The sequence below is a fragment of the Ambystoma mexicanum genome, chromosome 12 (genome assembly GCF_040938575.1).
Source record: "Ambystoma mexicanum isolate Mex_15411 chromosome 12, UKY_AmexF1_1, whole genome shotgun sequence".
NCBI lineage: Eukaryota > Metazoa > Chordata > Amphibia > Caudata > Ambystomatidae > Ambystoma > Ambystoma mexicanum.
The window spans coordinates 562,378,686-562,396,828 of NC_090936.1; positions in this window are offsets into that span (position 1 = coordinate 562,378,686).

The following is an 18,143-nucleotide window of genomic DNA, read 5'->3' on the forward strand; positions in this document are numbered from 1 at the left end:
TTTTTGTGTATGCTCTTTGAGGACATGGTCAAGTGGTCAAGGCTCCCTCTGTTGTGAATGGGTAGACTGAATGCAGTCAAAATGATGTTCCTGCCTAAAGTGTTATACTTTTATCAGGCGCTGCCCATTGCGAGGCACACACTTTACAAAGATAAAGTGCCGGGTTGATACATTAGCTGGGGCAGAAGCTGAGGGTGCCCTACAGGGTCCCGATTCAACCAAAGGAGAGCAGTGGGGTGGGGATACCAGACATGCACCTGTATTATAGGGTAACACAATTTAGGGCCCTGGTCCCACATTTCTGAGTAGATGCGCAGAAACAGTGGGTGCAGGTAGAGAACCATATTTTCAGGCCAGTTAAGCTGGGAGAATGGCTATGGGCACAGCAGAAGGCGATTCCACGGACAATCTATGGGCATCGTTTCCTGGGCCCACTAGGGGGAACTGTGGAGGACTAAAAGGGAGATGGTTGGAGTCACAACGTGGCTGTCGCCACTGAGCCATATATGGACACACCTGATATGCAACAGTTTCCCGGACCATGCCTGGTTTCAAGATTGGTTTGAGGCAGGGATGGAAATGGTGGGGCAGTTAGTGAAGGGAGAGCAGTTTGTGGGCCTAACTGTGCTGGAGGAGGGCTTGGGAATAGGGACGCTATGAGTGTTTAAATACCTATAACTCAAAGGTGCATAGATGTTGTCGGAATGGAAGGAGGCTCTACAGAGAGAGTTGAAGTGATATTGAGCACGGACGTCTCTACGAAGAGCTTGATCTCCAAGTTGTAGGAGGCCCTACTAGCAGCCTGGGGGGTAACATAGAAATGCAGGAGATGGGAGATGGATTTGGGGCTTGCTATCGATGTGGAGCAGTGGAGAATGTTGTGCAAGAATGCACATAGAACGTCGTTTGCATGCCAATATAAAATCCATGGTGTTAAGTTTTTACATAAATGGTAGGGTAGTGGGACTATGTGAGGTTGTCAAAGATGTATGTAGAGGTAGACCCCTGATGTTGGAGGGGATGTTGCCAAAGGGCAGACTATTGATATATGTGGTGGGGTTGTAAAGTGGTGCAAGGTTTTTGGAAGGAGGTCCTGGGATGGATAAAGTCCCTGGATGGAATGGAGAGAAATCTCAACCACTGGCGGGTGCTGTTTGAAGTGGAAGTGCTTGATGGGGAGTGGAGGAGGTTGCCACATATGGTCAACTTTCTCTTATTCAAAGCGCGCACCTGTCTGGCCGGGGATTGGAAGATGGCTTTGCTCCCTAGTGAGCATCAAAGGGCTCTTAAAGCTCGGGACATTTATGAGATGGAGTTGCTGACCGGGTTGCTACATGATCAGAGACCTACATGCAAATTGGAGTGGGCGGCCTTCCTTAGCAAGTTTGGCCTGATCGGACAATACCCAGCTCATTTTCAGGCTACCCTCGGCCTCCTCCTCTCCTTCCCTCATCTGTGACTGTCTGTCTGCTATCCAGGAATGGTGTGGCGCCAATGACCTCTGCCTTAATGCCAGTAAGACTGAGATTCTACTCATCGGCACACCCACTCCCTCCTTCCCTGCAGCTCTCTGGCCAGCCTCTCTTGGCCCTCTTCCTGCTCCTACCTGCAAGGCAAAAAACCTCGGGGTCATCTTCGACTCCACACTCTCCTTCTCGCCTCATATATCTGACGTCTCTAAGAAGTCACACTACCAGCTGCACCTCCTCAGAGGTAATCTTCCCTTCCTCTCCTTCCCCAGAAGCTCACTGTCTCCCGAGCCCTGGTTCTCTCGAAGCTGGATTACTGTAACGGCCTCTATCTTAATCTGCCTGCCTACACTCTCAGCCCTCTGCAACTCATCCAGAACAGAACTGCGAGACTTGTCCTTGGCCTCAGGCCCAGGGACCGTATCTCTCCAGGACTGAAATCTCTACACTGGCTCCCAGTGACTGCAAGGATTAAGTTCAAAACCCTCTGCATTGTCCACAAGGCCTTCTGGGGCCTGGAGCCTAAATACCTTCAAGTCTCCCTTCCTAAATATCTTCCTTCCCGAGCCCTTTGCTCATCCGTCTCCAACTCCCTCAGGGTCAGCCGCTTCTCGAAGCAACGAGCTGGGGGTAGATCTCTCTCCGCAGCAGGGGCATCCCTCTGGAACAGCCTTCCTGCCTCCCTGAAACTTGAGGAGAACCATCTCCGGTTCCGGAAGCACCTCAAAACCTTCCTCTTTGCTTCTGCTTTCTCTCTCCCTCTCCCCTGCTAAATTATTCACTGAAACTGCACTGAATCTGCAACTGGGCCACTCTCACCGACCTCGGTCCTGGGCCCAGCCACTCTCCACTTGCACTGCCTCCCTGGCAACCCCTGCACTGCGGGACGGTCTCTGTATCCCTACAGCCCCCCCTTCCCAGCACGTGTCTGCACTTACCTTGCACTTGCCACCATCTGGCCCTATTTATTTATTTTTATTCTACTTACTTTGTACAGCACTTCCCCCCTCCCCTTCCCCTTGCACTTTTTCCCTTCCCCCTACCCCTGCACTTGCGCGGTCTGAATGACACCTGGCCTAGTAGGATCGTTGTCTGTCTTCCCCTTGTTCCCCCCTCCCTGCCTCGTCGCGCCTTGAAACACTAGTGTATAGGCGCGTTACAAATGCCATATTATATCATATCATATCATATCATGTTCCGCTTATGACCATATGAGGGATAAAAGGGTGGTGTAAGAGAAGGGGATTGGCATATATGAAGGGTGTTTCGAATGGCCAAGTGGCACTCTCGAACTGGACTACTGCCCAGGCAGCAGAGCGCGACCCCCCTATTGCCTGTGGAAAAGATATAGTGCTGTGGTGTAAAATGCATAGACTTTCAAACCTGCAACACTTTGCTACCCTGGGGGTGGAGGGTTTATGTTGGGGTTTGAGATGAGAGTATTTTCTCATTTGTATTGGGGAGAATTAAAGAGAAATTGGCATGTTGTCGGAATGTGAGAGCATATGATTTGGTCATGCATACTCTTGTAATGTAACTACTGCCAATAACAAAATATTTTAAAAGAAGTAATTAAAATATGGAGAACAGAACACTCACCATTCCCTGCAAAATCTAAAAACAAGGGAAATGCCCCACAACTCAACCCTCCATATTCAAGGTATAGTCATAGAAAACATTCAATATTTGGAATCAGAAAGGCCAGAACAAAATGGAAAAAACTGTTACAAAAATGACTAAAGGAGAGGCAGCAGGACAGTGACAGCACAGCTCTCTTGGGAGGGCTGCACTCTTGAGTGGTGGCCAGAGTGCAGAGAGACATAATTGTACCGGGCAACGTCACAAGCATCCCAGGCAGTGTGCTGCGGGGAGCAGGGCTAGAGGCCTAGAGCCACGGGTTGCATATGCCACGGGCTGCCATTATGAGCAAGTGAAGGCACCAGCAGACTGCCCCTGGATAAGATGGAGCAGGAACAGGGAAGCTAGCTGTGTTCCCTGCTCGGGTGAGCCAGGGTTTGAGCGGGAGAGCCAAGAGCAGGTGCAGCAGTTAGACCCAGGCTGCTTCAGTGTTGCAGACCGGGATGATGAGAGGGGCCCGGCACAGAGGCTGTAAGTCCTGGCCCGTCACACTAGCGGGGCAGCCCAAGGAGTGACCTAGGAGGTTGGGCAGTGGCACAGGGTGGACTGGCCTATAGGGAACTCTGGAGATTTCCCAGTAGGCCTCTACATCCTGGGCCTCTTTTGTGTGGTAATCTATAATATTTCCAAATGTTCTCATTGGAAAAGGAATGGGCTTGCTGAAAATGTGTAATATGGGGCCACTTTGAAAATTATTTCCAGGGCTTCTTTTGGTCCTCAGTCCACCTCTGGAAGTGGCACAGCCCAGAGTGGTGTGGAGGCATCAGTTCACGTTAGGCAGAGCTGCCTGGGTGGAGGACAGAAGATGGCCTGTGTTGAAGTATTCACCTGCCACAGGGTCCGAAGCAGTGGGCAGGACAGTGGAGAAATGAGAGACATGTCAATCGGAATTATGGGAATCCCTAGGCTGCCCCAGCGGTTACTCAGGTGAATATCACATTGTGTCCTACATTGGAAAGTCTGGTGGCACATAGTGCTGAGGTGGCATGCAGACCATCTTGGTTGATATGGAAGTGGTAGGCCGTCATAGGAAGGGGTGAGCCCCCCAGTCCAAAAGGAAGATCATCCTGAAATCATCCTAGAGTCACCCATGCATAGTTGAGGAAGATCATCCTGAAGTATGTGCGTAGGCTGAAATATTTAAATGAGATGACTTTAGAGTTATCACAGAAACTAGTTCTGATTACTTCCAGTGATGGTCTTGTATTACTTCAGGATGACTCCACAACAACTTCAGGATGACTTCGGATTACTCCAAGGTGACTTCATGACAACTTCAGGATTACTCCAGGATGACTTCATGGCAACTTCAGGATGGTGGGGATTACTCCAGGAAGACCCCGTGACAACTTCAGGATTACTCCAGAATGACCCCATGACAGCTTCAGGATGGGTGGGGATTACTCCAGGATGGTTCCATGAGAACTTTAGGATGGGTTTTTAATTGTGAATGATTATTGTAGACAACCCCAGTATGAGTTTACATTATTTCAAGATGCTTCCAAAAGATTTAGGAAAAGGGTTTTGATTTCCCTAGTATGTATCCCTTTTGGTTAAGACTGATGGTATTCCTTTAGGATGAGACTAGTTAGACTTATGAATAGTGTACTGGAAAAACTCGAGGGAATATTGCAGCCGTCACTTTCCATCTTTGCCTTCTGTGCTAGAGCATCCACATGTCTTTAACTAAGTTTGCCAATTTAGTGTACAAAAGCACAAATCCACCCCACAGTGTCACGAACCAACCTGTAAACTCCCTCATTTCAGTTCTCACCTCTAGCAAACATGGCATCACACCCAATAAACACCCACAAATACAAAGCACTGCACTAAAATACACATTTCCAGCGACCTGAACAGGATCTGTTAAAGGTACGTCTGCATGACAGACTGCTGACAGTCATTTCACCCCGATATCACTATGAGCGGCTAGCAATCAGTTTGACCATCCACCACACCCAAGAAAACACTTGCTGGCCCCACCAGAAATCACAGACAATACCCAATAGCACAAAATCCAACATTTTCCAAATTGGCAAATCCTACAAATGTGCCAGACCAACTATAAAGTTCTACACACAAGCACATTTGCATCTTCAGTTTAACACAGCATGTTTGCTCCACACAGATGAGCTGCCCAGTAAATGACTGAAACAACAATACTCTTGTCTGGTTCCATAAACAGTGAATATATAAATGTATGGGTTTCGCCACAGAAATCAATAACTTTGGGGCAATCTGTTAAAAATGGACATTGTTGTACATTTCGTTGTTGATTAGTAAAATTGCTTGCATTCGGGTGTAAAATACTCCAGGTATAAATTGCTGAATTTTAACAAAGTATTGCTGCGGCTATAAGATATCTTCAATCAAACATAGGCTCAGAAAGTGCTCAACATTTTTTTATTTAACCAATGCTGTTTAATGTCATAGCAGTATTTTATAAGAATAAATAACTGTTTGCAAAAATACAAATAAAAATCAACCATTCTGCATTTCAAAAGGCGGAGCTTCTTAGGCCTCTTCTGGTTTTGCAAATTTTGGCAGAAAACTTCCTTCTCATCACTCTGCAGTTCACAGTAGGCCAAATGTAGTCCTTGGAAACAGATCTCAAAAATTCTACAAAAAAGATAGGATACATGAACATAAATACACATCTGAATAGGTATTGTTAAATTCATTATTGTAGAATAAATACAGGATTAACTCATGTTAAAATGTCAACGTACAAATGCGTCACTACATTTACATGCATGTGTACTAAAAAAATAAAACAGGCTTAAAAGATAGATTTGAACTGAAAATGAATGATGGTTTTCTGTGACTCCATTCAGAAGATTTATGGTCTTTAGTGGTCAAAGGGGTTAATATGTCTTTGAGGAGCTGTTGAGCCAGGCAGTGAGTCGCTGAGGATGGGAGACGGGGCAATTATGCAGAAACAAGATTGACAGATTAATTGTATAGATACAGCTGTTTGATTTGTACATTAGAAACCATCACACAATTAGAAATAGAAGACATATGCGGATATGGGGAAATAGTATTTTAAACCCTTTGCTAATTAACATAAGCAGAAGGTCCAGAAACACATGACCTCCAGACATGCCAACGTGCACCCTGCTTATATCGGTGACCCAACACCCCCTGCCTGAAAACCATGCATCAGTGATTCATTGAATATTTGGATGGACTAACAATTTAAATATACAACACCCCAAAGACAGTACCCAATCCCTGACTTTAATTACCTTGCTTTAGTCTGCTTGGAAACCAGGAACGGCAAATGTGCAATAAAATATTATGAGGGAAAGGTTTTAAAATGTATTAAAAAGAAATATCAATTTAGTCCAGAATAGAATTTGATCACGCAATAGCGAATTGATTCTCAAACAGCTCTTGCATAATGGCCACCATGTACATATGGTGTCCATTCAATGTGGTAAAGGTACTCTCAAAATTAAGTACGTTAACTATAGTTTTCAAATTGGCAACGGTTCGGTTATGAGGGGGAAAATAGTGTGGCTTTGGTGGCACAATTGGTGCGTCCTATGGAACAATGTTTTTAAGGTTTAAAAAAAGAAACTCCATTTGTCACTTTAAAAAAATCCTTTTGGTATCTTGTCAATACAGTCGCGAAATGTAAAGAAAGGGAAAGTTGGTTATGATTTTCGTTGAATACTAAAAACAAAGGTAAACACATGTTAACTCGTACCATGTGTTATTAACCAGATTCACATCCTTGTTTTAACATTCTGCAATCCATTCCAAAATGAACACGTTTAGTTTCCAATTTGGGTCTGATGTGTAGACATTTGAATACTTAGATATTCAACAATATCCCTAAACAGTTGGATTAAAATAAATCATGACATTTTTACTTAATGAGTCAAGGACCCTTTTAGCTTCTTTCTAGACTTGCACTTTGGCCGCCATGGCACACTATGCATTATTAACTGTAGGAGAACAACGTTCCACTGCTAGGATACATAGATTGTATATGGAGCAGTTGCTGGTAAATAGCAGGAGAGTAGATGCAGAAAATATTGAGTGTCTGCAAACATGTCAAATACAGCCACGCCTACAATTATTGTGCAAATATCCATCATCTAGATGATGTTTTATTTTTTAAGCTGTACATGAAAAAATGGGCCTGGCCAGAATCTATGCAGAATATTGACTATTCATTTATATTAACACAAAGATTTGGTTATACAATGTGTACGCGACAATACATCAAGGAATAGAAACATGTTATAAAGGAATAGAAATATGCCATAAAGGAATAGAAATATGTTATAAAGGAGAAGAAAAAAGTATCACCTTTTGTTGTGCGGATGGTTTTATGTCCATTTCCAACGACTTGCTGGTTCCGGGAATTAATCGGTCCTGGTCAGAGCAGCCAGCAATGCCTGCAAATGTTGTATTGCCAACTTATTGTGCCTTTGTGTGGCCTGTAACTGTTAGTCACAATTAAATAAAACAAGTGTTAAAAGCATCTACTCTCTAGCTATCACATACCAACAATGAAAGTGTCAGAATCATGTAGGCTATCTATACATTTGATGTAATTTAGAGGATGTAGAGATGCTGTGAAAGAATGGTGGGCATTGTGCAGCACTGATCTGTATGTTTGAAAAAAGGGGATGCCTCGGTGTAGGCATGTTAGATGTACCCTCCTCTCCCCAAACATCAATAGAGGGACAAACATATATACTTTGCTTATCTGCTGATTGGAAAAGCACTACTGCTTTTAAAACCTTTTCTTCACGTATATCTCTTCCACTTTCATCAATATCCTCTACCAGCCATTTACAATTAACTTCACCAGGAGTTGCCAATGACCCAAATTCCCCATCCTTTCTAATATACAGAGAATTGTCGCAATCAAAGAAAAGCACATTAAAGAGTGTCATGATTTGAATTATTACCTAAAAGAAAAAAAGGTACATTTATTATGCTCCAATTATTTTTGTGAAACTAGTCGTTACCCAAGACCATTAATTTATAGTGGCTTACTATGGAAGTGTCCCTGTCTGAACTGTCCCTATTTGTGAGTGCAGCTAGTATCCTATGTTGGTTTAGTAACTGGAGATTTGTTCTAAATATGCAGCACTTGAATGGCTCGCTGTGTACTCATTGCAACATGACCGGCATTGGAACCACTGTCATTATTCTCTTTTCAAATATGTTCTTGGCATTTCTTACACTAGCAACACTGTTGCAAAGCCTCCCCGCCTATGCATTTACACTAATGTTTCTCACTATGCCTCTTGCACAATGGACGTAGCCCCGAGCACCATGTGTGAGCCCTTGCCAGACTGTGCTGTTACTCAAATGTTTATTATTATGTATTATGCTTCATGCACGCCCGATGTAGCCACTCACACCATGAGGTTTACCAGACTGTGCTGTTACTCAAATGTGTCTTACTATGCTTCATGCACTTCTGATGTCGCCCCCAGACTGTGCTGTTACTGAAATGTTTCTTATTATGCTTCATGCACTCGTGATGTAGCACCCGGCACCATGAGGTGAGGCTTTACCAGACTGTGCTGCTACTCAATTGTTTCTTACTTTGCTTCATGCCCTCCTGATGTATCCCCCAGACCTTGCTGTTACTTAATCGTTTATTTTTATGCTTCATGCACTCCTGATGTAGTACCTCATGCCATGAGGTGAGGCTTTACCAGACCCTGCTCCTACACAATCGTTTCCCACAACTTGCCTGCAACTTACCCGCCTTTGTCTGCCTTAGCCTCCTGGTGTACACATAACTTGCCTGTAACTCACCTGCTCATGACATTTCAGCCTCGTGCTGCGCCTGTAATCTGCTTGTAACCTACCCAACTACGATTTTTCCGCCTTGTGCTGAAAATGTGCTTGCCCATTTCACCTGATTACATCTTGTCACACCATACCCATTGTAACGAACGCCTAGATGCCTCAGGGTTTTGTGCGCTGCTATAAATACAAAATAAAATAAAAATAGAATACGCAACTGTTGCAAGTACATATGCCCTTCCTAATATGTCACTAATGTACAAAATCTGCTGCTGAGTGCTTTTAGTAGCACAATGCACGGAGACACCAACATGACGAATGGCCATTCTGGAATGAGCTGTTTGCTCTTATAGTGCAGGATAATCATGGCATAAGTAATGCAATCCACAGCTGTCTGTTAAAACAATGTATAGATTGTTAACTCCTGATTCCCCACCACAAGCTACTTTAAAGCGCTATCGTCACACTGCAAATCTATTCATTACCAAGTCTCACTCAGCTCCAGAAATGCTAGTATAAACATGAAATTCATACATATCTGATGGACGCAAAGAAACTGCTTGGATTTGATTGAAGCTGAATACAAAATATGTATGGGCACCCACCTGGCTTGAAGTTGGTGAAAATCCACCTGCATATAACAATGCATTGCTGTGGTGTAGTTTAAGGTTTTATAATGCAAGATGGTCAGCGTAAAAAGGGTAATTGGGGGCACAATCAGTTTCATTTGGTTATGTATCCCTGGCACACATATCTGATCACATAATATATAAGGAGCGGGATGGATGAATTCATTGTAACAAAGGATTCAGCAACTTCGTGCTGCATAGATTATAATGGAGAATACATTTCCTAATGCCAATTGCAAGCTGCAATTTCCCTGGAGTTATCACTGAGGGATTTCAAGGAGGGAGCTCAATGAAGCTTGCTCAAGCATATGGCTACCAGGATTTCACTCAGGTTGTCATGTTTCCAGTGCAGAAACTTACCCACAAGACGCATAAAATGATTATCAAACCACATGCTCGTATTGGGATTTTTTTTTCTAGGAAATATTTCACTACATATTGCTGGGTTTAAAAGGTGAGCAACTTTTATACTTGGCTAGCGTATTTAATGAAAAATGCCCTCTGTCAGGTTATTTTTCTGTTGATAACTTTTTTTTTAAGGCCAATGCTCTTTTGTTTGGTGCACTTTAAATGTCAAGTGAACTACATTTGTGGTGAACTACATTTGTATCTTTATATTTTACATTTATTTATTGAGCATTTGTAGGGCGTCTATACAGCAAAATGTGTTTCCAGGTGCCACAAGGCAAGGGTGTGGGGGTGCAGAGGGGAATGCAAATAAAACTGTCCTATTCGGCCTTGTGACATTCGGATCATGCAAGTGCAGTAAGAGGAAGTGCAGGGGGTGGAGGCAGGTCAGGGAGAAAGGTGGCCCCAGGGGCTGGGCAAGTGCTATAGGAAGTACGAGAGGGCAAGTGCCCAAGGAACCAGGGGTCAGGGTCAAGTAGTGCAAGGACAGGGTGGATCAGACTCAGTAGGCTAGTCAGGGAAGGGTGCCCATATGGTGGTGGCATGGCCCTAGTGGGGTGGTCTTGCAGTAGACCCTGATTCAGTGGTTTAGAGTGAAGACTTTCTGTGTAAAGACACAGTGTACCCAGCCCAAGGCCTTTAGGTAATGATAGTGCAGCCAGGCCCACAGCCTTTAGGCAGTGACACAGTGCTGGCAGGCCCATAGATTTTAGGTAATAAAAAACTGCAGAAAGCAGACAGACCCGCAGCATTTATGCAATGACAATGAAGCCAGACCCGGTGCCGCAAAAAGTAAATCAAAATTGGAACAGTATCCTAAGAGAGGACCATTTCCAATAACTAAGTCCACCTTTTAAACCCAACAATGTATAATGAAATATTCCAAGAAAAAAAGAATTCAAACAGGAGACGTGTGCTTTGATGACACTTATGTGGTCTTGTGGGTAAGTGTCTGTACTGGAAGCATGACAATCTGGGATGAAATCCTAGTAGCCAAACACTTGAGCGAGAAAACGTATTTAATGCTTGCCTCAAAGACATCTAACAGAGAATGCATTCTCACTCAATTGCCCCCGTCCCCTTCTTTCCCTCAATTGCTCCCACCCCTTCTCTCTGTCAACAGCTCCCACCCCTTCTCTCCGTCAATAGCCCCAGTAAGTTAGCTCAGTGTGTTGAGCACTCACTGCTGTGATCTTTGTGTGATCAGCAAGTCAAACTCAGCCTTTCGAGTACCAACTTCGGTTGGGTGATATTGTATGTACATATGTTCCATGTAAAGCGCTTTGGCGAAAGCGCCATATAAATAGCATCATTATTCTCCAACTGCCACCCAAAGCCTTCACCCCATCCCCTTCTACCTCAAACACCTCTCCACCCCCTTCTCCCTCAACTGCCCCATTTCCCCCCAACAGCGGTCTTTCTTCCCCAGCTACCCCATCTTTCTCCTTCAAGTGCCCCTTCTCTCACAACTGCCCCTCATTCCCTCAACTTCCCCCACATCCCTTCTCCTCCCTCTGCCCCCAGCCCCTGCCTCCCTTCTGCCCCAACATCACCTACCTGCTTCTCGCGCAGCACTTCTTTCCCAAACTACCCCCCTTCCCTCAACGACCCCCAAACTCCCTTCTCCCCCAACAACCACTACCCCTTTCTCCCTCAATTGGCTCTCACATCACCTTCTCCCTCAATTGGCCCCCCATGACCAATTGCCCGTTCTCCCTCAATTGCCATCCCACGCTTCCTCTCCAACTGCCCCTTCTCCCTCTACTGCCCCAACCCTCCTCCCCAATTGGCCCCTTCTCTCTCAACTGCCCTGACCTTCCTCGCCAATTGCCCCCTTCTCCAACTGCCTCAACCCTTTGCCCCAATTGCCCTTTTGTCCCTCAACTTCTCCCCCAACCCTCCTCCCAATTGCCCCTTCTCCCACAACTGCCCCAACCCTCCTCTCCAAGTGCCACTTCTCCCTCAACTGCCCCAAACCTCACCAATTTCACCATCTCCCTTAACTGTCCTGCCACCTCCCCATCAATTGACCCTTCTCCCTCAACTGCCCCAGCCCCCGTCACTACAATCTGCCCCTCACCCCTTCTCTCTTAAACACCCCTGAATCTGAACTCCCCTCCAGCTCCTTCTCTCTCTCTCAACTGCCCCTCCATACCCAAGGGCCCCATCGCCCTCTAAGCTGCCTTTCTTCCCTAGCCACCCTGCCCCTTCTCCTCCAAGTGCCCCATTCTCACCCAGGTGACCATCCCTTCTTCTCCAAATGGCCCCTTCTCTCTGTCACGCAACTGCCCTCCAACCCCCTTCTCTCCCATACCCCTTATACTGACCCATCCCCTTCTCCCCCAACTGCCCCTTCTCCCTCAATTGTCCCCTCACATCCCCTTCTCTATCTATCTATCTCTCTCTCTCAATTGCAATCCAGCCTCTCCTAACTGCCCCTTCTCCCTCATTTTCTCCCACAGCCCCCTTCTCCCCAATTACCTTCTCCCTCAACTGCCCCAAACCCCCACCTATTTACCTCACCAACTGCCCCCACCCCCTTCTACAAGTACACCTTCTCATTCAAGCGTCCATGCCTATTCTGCTCCAATACTGGCGCCTTCACCACAAACTGCACCTCTCCATACCCATCTACAACAATTCTCCCCTTCTCACCCCACAATCCACCCTCCCCAACTGCTCCCCCTTCTCACCCAACTGCCACTCCTCCACAAACGACCCCCTTCTTCGACGAAGGGCTGATAACTCCAAGCAAGAACCCTTTTGTACTATAAAGGGGCCGTTCTGTACGTGGTGGAGCCCTTTTATGCCTACCTGCCTACATTTCAAAATCACAAACCCTGAGATGTATGCCCCGCCCACACCCATACAAGACTGCGCCCATTTGCACACAGCTCCGCCCACAGTTTTTGGCCACTTTGCCTTATGTTTTAGTCACCCTTCAATTTAGGGCAACTAAAACATAAGGCAAACTAGCCAAAAAGAATGAAAGCTTAGGCAAAATAAATGCATATCATAGAGAGGGAAAGGAAGCACTGCATCACGGGCCCAAGGCAATGAGTGAGAAACAGAATGTTTCATCACTACACACGGCCCACCAATACAAAGCAGGAAGCACAATGCCACACAAACTACAACTAAACAACAGTCTCAAGGATGTTCGCTCCATGGAAATCAAAGAATCAGTCACAACAGAAGGATACGAACGTCTTAATACACACGCTCACCAAGACGGACCCACTAGGACAACACTTCAACATGACAGCAACCCTGAACCACTCAAAGCCTTAACCGACCAGGGTCACACTAGATTACCTAAGAATAGATATCACCCACCCAGTCCCACACCTGAAGATTAGGTTCACACGCACCCACCAATCCATACTATACTCAATAGGATACAGCTGGACCAGCGCAACACCACCAAATCGAGTCGGCCACCAGGAACCAGCAACATCCGAACCCACAGCAACATCCGAACCCACAGTTATACAACTCTAACGGAATCGTAAGTACCTGAACCTGGATACAGACCCCACTAACCCAATCCTCAATCTTCTGCTTACTTAAACCCACACAAAACCACACAACCATCTCTCTCCCAGCAATCTGCACGCACTTGACCACACCGCATCAACAACACACAAACTTCACCCACAGCACTCGAGGCCTTCATCCGATCCGATACTAGCACCAAAGCCCAGCACTCGGTGTCAACCGAGCTGAAGCTGCCAACAGCACACCACATCTCCCACTCTCCTTCTCCCCTCCTCCTGACTAACCCTACCCCCACCCTTCCTGTTTACAGATCTGCCAGAGCGCCTGGGGACCAATTCCGTTGGTGACGGTGCGCTATACAAGTACTGAGAACATAACATAACGTAATACTGCTTTCAATACGGTGTCATTAATGACACTGGATTGAAAGCAGTATTTAGCGTTCGCATTGAAGGGCGACTAAAACAATTGAAACTGGCCAAAAGGAATTACATCTTAAGTAAAATTGCAGTAATACTGCATTCAATCCGTTGTCATGGATTGAAAGCAGTATTCTACGTTTATTTTGCTCCAGTCGGCATTCTTTTTGCCAATTTGCTGTTAACACGGTCACTGCCCTGCAAGGATGAAAACAAGAAATGAGTAAAAGCATATGATAACCAAACCCATGCATAAGAAAACCATAGAGCTCAAGAAACCATAATTGTATTTTTTGAAGACCTTTAAGGCGTTTTTAATTATATTTAGATGTGGTTCAGGATACTATGATATGATGTGGCATTTATAACGCGCCTATACACAAGTGTTTCAAGGTGTGACGAGGCAAGGGAGGCAGAACAAAGGGAGGACAGACAATGATCCTACGAGGCCAGGTGTCATTCAGATCGTGCAAATGCATGGGGTGGGGGAAGGGACAGTGCAGTACATGGGAATAGAAAATAACAATAAGTAAAAGTAACGGCCAGCAAGTGGCAAGTGCAAGGGTAAGTGCAGACATCAGGTGTCAAGTGCTGGTAGGAGGACTGTAGGGATACAAAAACAGTCCCCAAGTGTGGGGATTGACAGGCAGGCAGTGCAGGTGTGTGAGACTGGCGGGGGAGGGCCCTGGGCCCGAGATCAGAGGGTGTCCAGGTAATCCAGTGTAGATCGGTTACAGCCAGGAGGTCAGCAGGGGAGAGGAGGAGAAAAAGCAGAAGCAAAGAGAAAGGTTTTGAGGTGCTTCGGGAACCAGAGATGGTTCTCCTCAAGTTTAAGGGAGGAAGGGAGGCTGTTCCAGAGGGAGGCCCCAGCCAAAGAAAGAGATCTACCACCAACTTGTTGCTTGGAGAAGCGACTGGCCCTGAGGGAGTTGGAGGCGGATGAGCTAAGAGCTCTAGAAGGAAGATATTTAGGAAGAGAGAGTTGAAGGTATTGAGGCCCCGTGCCCCAGAAGGCCTTGTGGACAATTCAGAGGGTTTTGAACTTAATCCTCGCAGCCACTGGGAGCCAGTGCAGAGATTTCAGACCTGGAGAGATATGATCCCTGGGCTTGAGGCCAAGGACAAGTCTTGCATTCCTGTTCTGGAGGAGTTGCAAAGGGCAGAGAGTAGAGGCAGGGAGATTTAGAAAGAGGCTGTCTTTATTATGTGGTTGTAAATCCTGTCACATAGTTTTGATGCTTCTGTGGTTATAATTTTAACCCCTTAAGTGCCAAGGGCGAGGTCTCTCGTCCTTGGGATTACCTACCTGTTGCCAAGGACAAGATACCTCATCCTTGGCACTTAAGGGGTTAATGAAAGAAAACATGAGAAGGCATTGAATGGCGAAATACCGAAATCACCAAAAAAGGCCTTGGCACTGGGGGCGGGGAACCCCTGGCAGTTTTAGCACAGTTTGGCTCACCTTATGGTAGAACAAGCCAAACTCAAAAGCATGGCTCTGCCAGTTGCTTGGGGATGCACTATTTGAAAAGGTAATGTTTCCAGTACTGTCAAATATTTAAAGGAGGCTCAGGACATTATAATATTTTGAGGTCTAGGAATGTATCCACGTTTGGTTCATCCTCATCGGATGTTGTCCCAGGAAAGGGATGGGACCCGAGCATGATGCACAGCAGCACTGAAAAGCAGTGCTGGGGTACATGTACAGACATGCCAAAACACACAGGACTGCATAGATGCTTTTCTGGACGACGTATGCTTTGGAACCTAAGCGCATCTACCTAATACATTATGTGTTTGGAAAATATGCATGTTCGCAAAACCACTAACAACTCTCAAATATTCCTGTTACCCTAAAACACATAACTTTATACTACATACCTCTAATGAAACAAAACACTAGACCCTCAAAAACCACCAGGAACTACACACACTTATCAAGAAAACAAACCATCCAAAAAATACATGCATGCCCACACCCACCAACTAACACCAAAGACTGCAAACCAGCACACAGTGGCCAGCGTCACCAAACTGAAGCTACCAAAAGCACATTAAAGCACTTGTGCTTTTCCCACTCCATCCTACTAACAATACCCTCCCCCAGCACCTCTTCCTTATCAGGTCCTCCAGAGCGCGAAGAAAACACACAAGTGGCAGGAGTGTGCGGTACAAGACCAATTAACATTAACATTAACAATAACATGAAAGCAACATAATGCCTCCCTTTACCAAAAGCTCCTTTTTAGTTTCCAGCCAACATCAGGTTAGTGTGATAATCCAGCTCTTGCAATGAAATTCAGATGCATTATTATAGTGTGCATTGAAAAACTCTCTGGTTTGTAATGCATACAGCAGATTATTTTTCATGAGTGTTTTTATTGGAAACAAAAGTCAGACAGGATTATTCACACAACAGTCTCAAGCTTTACCTATTTGCCCCATTGAGGATGGTGAGTACTTGCTTTTCACTGCAATGGCAAAGGATTCTCTCTCAGGAGGTGCATGCTATGTTTAGGCATCTGGCTTCCACTTTGGCCCAACAGTCACAAGCTTTACCCTTGCCTCATTGGGGATTGAGTTTGCTGGGTGCCTGCCTTTGACTGCTATGGCAAAGGATTCACACCCAGGGGGTGCATGCTATGTTTAGGAGTCATGTATCCACTTTGACCCAACATAATCTCAAGCTTTACCCTTGCCACACTGGGGATTGTGAGGGTGCTGGGTGCCTGTTTTTGACTGAGATGGCAAAGGATTCCCCTACAGGGGTGCATGCTGTGTTTAGGCATCTGGTTTCCATTTTGGCTCAAAATAGTCTCAAGCTTTACCCTTGCCACACTGGGTATTGTTACTTAGCAGACCGGTTGGACCATGCATTAAGTATATACGTTCTGGAGCCCCTTTGTAGACTTCTGTACACAGTGTGGGGTTTTCATGTGAAATAAAGTACTCACCTGTAATGTAGAGATTCATTTATATCTAAACATTTATGTAAAGACGATATTCTTTACCAAGATATATTGTCTGGACAATCTTTTCTTGTGTACTTGTGGTGCTTGACTTTTACTTCGGCAAGTCGGTTTGAGTTGAGGGTCTTTACTTGTGGTTAGCAGCAGAATAGAGGACACACTTGGCTTAGTTCATGATTGGCTGCATGGCAGGCTATACCAATATGTGTCGTGAAACACATGGCTTCGTTTTGGCAGGGTGCACAAACTAATTAAAATGATTTCCCTACAGATGTGTTGGTCACTTTTTACTGAAAGAAAACAATTTCTATGGCATGTGTGCTTTTTACGTGGGATTCCTGTTGAATGGTTTAACATATTTACATTGAGTGTTCCAAATGAAATAATATTCATATTATGCTTTTTTACATGCAATTAAAAAGAATACCAAAAGGGTGTGCTTAGCAAATCATTCTAAACGCATTCAGCGCAAGCGCAACAAAGTAAAAGCTGAATGACAATCAGTATTAGTCCGCAAATCATCCTACAAACTCTGTGATGCTCTGAAGTAATCATTAAGTCATCTCCAAATCATCAAGAACAAACATGTTTCATGGCGATACTCTTGAAGTAATCAGCCTGTCATCCCAGACTCATCCCCAACCATCAGGGACAGACATGTTGATGCTCTTGAAGTAATCAGCAAGTCATCCTAAAATCATCAGGAACAAAGAGTTTTCTACAATAGGGATGATGTTGGCATAATCAGCAAGTCATCCTAATCTCATCCCCAAATCATCCCCCACTATTCCGAGACATTTGCTGATGACTTTAACAGTGTGATGATGTCTGATCATGTGAGAATGACTTCTAATGTAGTTCGATGATCATCAGATGACTCCAGGATGGTCTTTAAAGTCATCCTTTTAGACCATGATGGAGGGGGATGCCTGCCCCTTTGTGGCGAACCATCAGCGTTTCTCATTCTGCAGCAGTTCCTGTTTCCCCAATGAGAGGTGTGCTGTATATTGGATAAGGGATGTGAGAGGTAATGACAATATAAGATGATACGTCACCGCACCCTACCTCCCGTGAACATAAATGATACTTTTTTCTCGGGGACAGTGGCAGATTGCAGACTGAACTTTACAGAGCGACTTACACGTGCATATACGGAGTGTATGCTGTCATGTGAAGTAGTAGGTCTAAACTGGGTTGAAGATAGTTTGGTTGCCTGACAGACCGAGAGAGAATGTAGGGACCTGCAGGAAGTCAACTTGGTGTATGGGGGTTGCTTTTAGGGCTAGTTCTTAGTCATGTGTTTTTCTTCAGAGGCAGCCAGGTGAAAATGTG